This window comes from Triticum urartu, chromosome 1A (genome assembly GCF_056163025.1).
Source record: "Triticum urartu cultivar PI428250 chromosome 1A, HENAU_Tu73, whole genome shotgun sequence".
Taxonomy (NCBI): Eukaryota; Viridiplantae; Streptophyta; class Magnoliopsida; order Poales; family Poaceae; genus Triticum; species Triticum urartu.
In genome coordinates this window covers 454389799-454396080 of record NC_141873.1, presented here as the reverse complement: position 1 = coordinate 454396080, position 6282 = coordinate 454389799, and positions in this window count along the sequence as shown.

Here is a 6282-nt window from a genome sequence, read left to right as displayed (position 1 = left end):
ACTATAAACATCATATGCTTCTCCCCCTTTTGTCAGTGATGACCAAAAAGGTTTGAAGACATAGAGGTTTCTACGCGTTCCCAGGCGCAGCAGGGTCGGTGGAGTTGTTTGGTGGCGGTGCAGACGAGCTTGGTGCAGATTCGACGCGTGTTGAAGCAGGAGGAGATGATGTTGCGTCGTCTTCTTCTTCAATAATCCGGGCAGACACGGTGGCAGCAGAAGAAGAGAACTCTGACTCTTCAAGTGATGGTGTGCTTCGCATCACAGCTTTTCTTGGAGGCATGGAGTCAAATTTGAATCTCTCTTTGAAGCCATCGTCATGCAGGTCAGCTTTAGTGCACATCATGGTGAGGCCTCTCCATGTGCGGCGATAGGTCTCGTGTGCGACAAATGCATTCTTGGTTGCCCGATTTCTGATGCAATTGACGTCTTGCATGATGCTTCTCATCTGCCTCTTGAGCCAGTCGTGATGCCTATCGTGCTTTTGGTGAAGAGCCACAAGAAGCTCTCGGTCATTGAGTGCACGAGCGCGCTTCTTGGGTCTCTTTGCAGCTGTGCTGTTAGTGGCTTCAGTTGATGCAGGGGCACGTGTGGTGCCAGCCATTGGATACACTCGGGAGAGAGCTTCAACACCTTCAATATTTTGAGTGAAGCTCTGGTGTTCTGCATTTTGAAGACTTAATGGTTGCTTGGCAGGCTCTGGATATATTGCTTCAGCAGATGTGTCCACATCTGGCAAAAATATCCTATGGTTGCGGGCTGAGGGTTGATAGGAGATTGCAGAGTGAACTTCAATCCAAACAATTCTGAGGCAGACGCTGCAAGTTGACGGATGAAGAGATCCTGTGCGTTGAAGCATTTGCCATGAAGAATGCAGAAGATGAGAGTCTTCATTGCACCTTCAATCGTTGCATATCGAGAGTGTCCCTTTTCGGGCCAGAGAGTCCGCCTTATGATGTGATATATTGTTCTGGGCAGGTACTCTAAGTCTTCAACGAAGAACCGAGTTGGATAGGGTGCATTAGGAGGCAATGGCTTCATCATTGAGAGCATCTGACTCATATCTGGCTCAGGACGCTGAAATATGCTCTCAATTGCTTCAGCATGGAGTTGGCAGCCATCTTCAAAGAATTCCCCAGGAGTGGGAAGGCCGGTAAGCTCAATTATGTCGAAAGCATTAGCTTCATGATGGACATTGCCGGTCATCCACTCCAGGACCCATGTCTTCGGATCTCTGTTATAGCCTTTGATATGCAGGGTGGCATAGAACTGGAGCAGAAGCTCTTCGTTCCAGTGCTCTTCATCGGTGATAAACGGCAGCAGACCCACTTGCTTGAAGCAATCCAATGCTTCTTCCAGACCAGGCAGACCAGCAACATCTTCAACCTCAAGGCGCTTGTGAGGAAAGATGCGGCCTTGGTTGTATAGGATGCATGAATAATAGCTGCGCTATTGATAGCTCCAAAACCTATCTGATACAATCCGTTCCCTTGAATAAGGGTTCTTGGAGCTGTTGAAAAACGTGTTATCTGTCCTGAAGCCGTTGATGTTGAAGGAGCCAGGAGCTGATGCAGAACCTGGGAACCTTGGCAGTCGTGGGATCGGCTTCTGGACCTGGGGCCTGTGCGCAATATGATAGTTGAATTGGGGACCCGCAGTAGACTCAGGCACAGAAGCTTCAGGAGCAGTAGCTTCAGTGTCTTCTGAAGCTGTTGTTGGGGAGGGCTCCACATTTGCTTCAGCGTTGTTTGTGTTAGCCTCAACATTTGCCCCCTCCACACGTGTACTGGGTGGGACGAACTCAGGCACGTTCTCCTGGAGAACTGCTTCTTGTTGGTGCGGGGGAGTTGGAGCTTGTGGTATTTCTGCATGCTCTTCGGCTGATGCAGCCGGAATGTCGTCAGCAGCCTGAGCCCTTGGCCCTTTGTGAAGCCTACGGAATGTAGGTGACGCCGGTGGAGTTGCAGTGGGCTGGGGCTCATTATCTTCCTCCTGTGGGCGATCTTCCCACGATGCATCTTGTGTGATTGGCGTCAATGGACGACCAATGCTGATCAGTTCGCTTGTCTCAAGCTGAGGAAGGGCTGCATCACCTTGTACATTGTCTTGGAGACCAATGTCTTCAGCAACGTTGTAGTCGGCTACTGGAATGTCTTCAGCGTGCGGAGCCTCTGTGAAGGCGGGCTCATGCACAGTCAACTGACGATCTGCGTCAGGATAACGGACGGAGAGGGGTTCAACTATCAAGGGCTCTGTGGGAGCAGCCCGAGATTTCTTGGTCTTCCGCTTCTTGATGGTGGGTTCAGAAGGAGAGGCTTCAGAGTGTTTCCTCTTCTTAGCTTCAGCCTCTGCAGTCCGTGTCTTCTTGAGCTGTGAGGCGGTTGATCGACTCTTTGGCTTCGAGCCAGTCGTTGCAGTGGGGAAGACAATCGGAGCAGTTTCTGACCTTGGCGCTTCTGGTTCAGGCACAGCAGGATTCTTTTTCTTCTTCGGGGCCACCCTGGGGTCAATGCCGGGACGCCCAAGTGCCTTGCGCTTCACGGCCTCATTGTAGGCCTGCACACGGCGATCAGCCAGAGTCTTCATGCGCTCTCGCGAGCCTTGAGCTTCGGCACGCGTCTTCAGGAAGTTCTTTTTCAGCTCGTGCAACATGATCTTGAAGTCTTTCACTTCTTGCACGCTGAGCTTGGCCACGTGCTTCTTGAACTGATCCTTTTCATAATCAATTTTCTGCTTCAGTTCTACAATGCGTTGGGCTATTGCAAGTTCTGAAGCAATTGCGCCTTGAAAGGCAACGCTGAGGCCTATGGGCAGCTGCAGATCGTCAAAGCTGATGTCTGGTGAGGCAAACCATTCATCGATGAAATTGTGGATGATGGCGACATCAAACAGAGGCAGATTGTTGAAGATTTCAGCCTCCTCCTTGCTCTTGATGAGCTGCTCAAGAGCGTCATCTCCAAGATCTTCATCGCTTGAGAGATCAAGAGTTTCGCAGCGCACAATAGCAGCAGCTGTGAGCTCTTTGCCTGTGTGTGGCTGAGGTTTCTTGGCTTCTTGGGGCTTGGAGACTCGTGATAAATCTTCAGACTGCACACTGGCTTCAGGAGGTGCAGTTGCCAATTGCTTCGCTCTTGAGATTTTGGGAGAAGCGGCTAGCTTTGAAGCTTTTGGCTTCTTCTGCTTTGGCTTTGGCGCAGCAGGGGCATCATTAGACTCAGTATCTGCTGGAGGGTCATTCACGGTAGTCCCTTGGACTAGGATGCGCGTGATGAGGCCTGCAAGATTGGCATACGGCCCGATTATATTGGGATCGGCGTCGCGTGTGCCATCTGCCCTTGGTTCAGAGGGACCAGGGTTGAAGTCTAATCCCAGCTTCTTCTTGTTTTGCTTTGCAGAGTTCTGAGCAAATTGGAAGTTGCGCTTGAACAGATTGTCATCGCGACACCAGAGAAGCGATGACGGATGTGCTTCAGCTGGATGTGGTCCTCTCACCATGCATGGATAGAAGCCTTGAGCAATAGCTTCATCTCTGGACCTGGGTACGAGATTTTTGTATAATACGTCTCCCCATGGTCTCTTGATGGCGCACTTTTCTTCATACTCCTGAGTGACGAAGCGGTATTGAAACCATTGCTCTGCCCAATATCTTCGAATCCATTGGATTCGTGTCTTGCGCTGACCATAGCTTTCTTCAGGATCAGTTTTGTACATCTCTGCCAATTCATCAGGTAGATCTTTGGACGTTCCACCACGTCGCTGTCTGCCTCCCTTCCTTGCTGCTGTTTCTGAAGCCATGAATCTTAACTTGGAAGGCTTCAAGATGTTCAAAGGCTTCAAAGGCTTCCTTTTGCTTGACCAACAAGAACTGGCTTCAGGAGAGTTGATGTGATGCTGCAAGTACTCTGCAAATGAATGCAGACTATGAGATCCAAAGGATTCTCCCACGGACATGTACCTGTGACAGCATTAAGGTGCGAGGGAAGGGGAAGAGGTCATATGCATTCTCAGAAGATTTTGAAGATAAATCGGTTTAGAAGACATTGACCTCATTGTGCGAAGACATTCACTTATAGATAAGAAGTTGGTTCCAGATTTGTACGAACCCATAGATCAGTACAAGTGAGGAATCTAACTGCTGTATGAAGCACAAGTGAATATACTAGGCATGTTATGAGATGCAGCGAGAGATCTAACTGGTGTGAAGAGAAACTTCTTATGGCAGAAAGTGACAGAACCAAGAGATCAAAAGAGGCTGTAAAAAGAAGTTTTATTTACCACACTAGAACTGCTAGATAGAAGGAAGTTGATGCCGAGCAGTTCAGTCCTCCGTGCCCTAACTTGGCGACGGAAAACACCTACGGCGATGGCGGAGAGGACGATGTCCGCGGTCGGCGTGAGGACGGCGTTGGAGAGGTTGCGGCAGTGAAGCGCTTCGTCTCCGGCGTCGTCGAGTGCTAGCGGTGGCGCTAGGGTTTGTGCGAAGGTGGAAGAAGGAGATAATGACCGCGGTAAGTGTGAATTTATAGACTCAGAGGCGGCACTGTGCTATTACGCAGGTGCCCCTGGCGGTTCGCATTTGAGGCACACGCGGCCAGTTAGAGGAAGATTGGGGTTTGTTCCACGTCCCACGCACGCCTAAATGGTCGGGCGGTCGTTCCTGCTTCTCTGGACCTTATGTGGAGGAATGAGCATTAAAAACGGACTTTTATGGTTGTCTCTGTGTCTTCGGCTGACAAGGACACAGTGAAGACATTTGACAGTTTCAACAGAATGCATATGACTTGGAGAGATAGAGTTTGAGATAGAAAGCATAGAGTGGTTAGGGTCCGATCACATTCACTTAGTTCAAAAGATTCAAACAAGAAGACATAGCTATAAGTGAATGCTGTAGAGGACAGAACACTAGTATGTATATATCTATATAATCATCGTTGTGAAGATAATCATGAAGACATGTTGAGTTCGAAGCCAAACCAAATGTGAAGATATTGCAAGGTAACGCCATGAGTGAAACACTTCAAAATGGAACGTTTGGTGGTGGCGTTACCAACCGTATAGGAAGTATTAGACCCAGACACGGCGCACAATTATCGTGGCGCTCCGAAGTCAAATTCCACATTAATGTATTCACACTTAGAATGTATGTCTTCATGGATTGAAGATATATTTTACTTCGTGTGTTGCACATCTAAGTCATCAATATGCATAAGTGTTAGGATGCGTGCCTGATCACAGGACATTTGAGGATTCCAAGATATTTAGCTCACACCGTAACTTGCAAAACCTCTTCTCATCCAAGGGCTTGGTGAAGATATCTGCCAATTGCTCTTCAGTGCTGACGTGTATGATATCAATGTCTTCCTTCACAACGTGATCTCTGAGAAAGTGATGACGAATTTCAATGTGCTTTGTCTTCGAGTGCTGAACTGGGTTGTTGGCAATCTTGATGGCGCTTTCGTTGTCGCAGTAAAGTGGCACTTGTTTCAGATGAATGCCATAATCCTTGAGTGTTTGCTTCATCCACAGAAGCTGAGCGTAGCAAGATCCAGCAGCAATGTATTCAGATTCAGAAGTGGAGAGAGATACACAGTTCTGCTTCTTTGAAGACCAACATACAAGAGATCGTCCCAGAAAATGACATGTGCCTGATGTAGATTTGCGATCAACTTTGTCACCAGCATAATCAGCATCCGAAAATCCAACCAAATCAAACTCCGAGCCCTTTGGATACCATAATCCTAGAGTTGGGGTGTGAGCCAAATATCGAAGAATTCGCTTCACAGCTAAGTGATGCGACTCCTTTGGTGCCGCTTGAAATCGAGCACACATGCAAACGCTAAGCATGATATCTGGCCTAGATGCACATAAATAAAGCAAAGACCCAATCATGGAGCGGTATACCTTTTGATCGAACTCTTTACCATTGTCGTCAGGACCTAGATGATGTTTGGCTGGCATTGGTGTTGTGAAACCTTTGCAATCTTGCATACCGAACTTCTTCAGGCACTCTTTAAGATATTTCTCTTGAGATATGAAGATGTCGTTGCGTTGTTGCCGTATCTGAAGACCGAGGAAGAACTTCAGCTCCCCCATCATGGACATCTGATATTGCTCTCGCATCATATATCCAAACTCTTCACTATACTTCTGATTGGTGCAGCCGAAGATAATGTCATCCACATATATTTGGCACACAAATAGTTCACCATCATATGTCTTCGTGAAAAGAGTGGGATCCAGGGAACCAGGTATGAAGCCTTTGCTCTTCAGAAAGTACTTGAG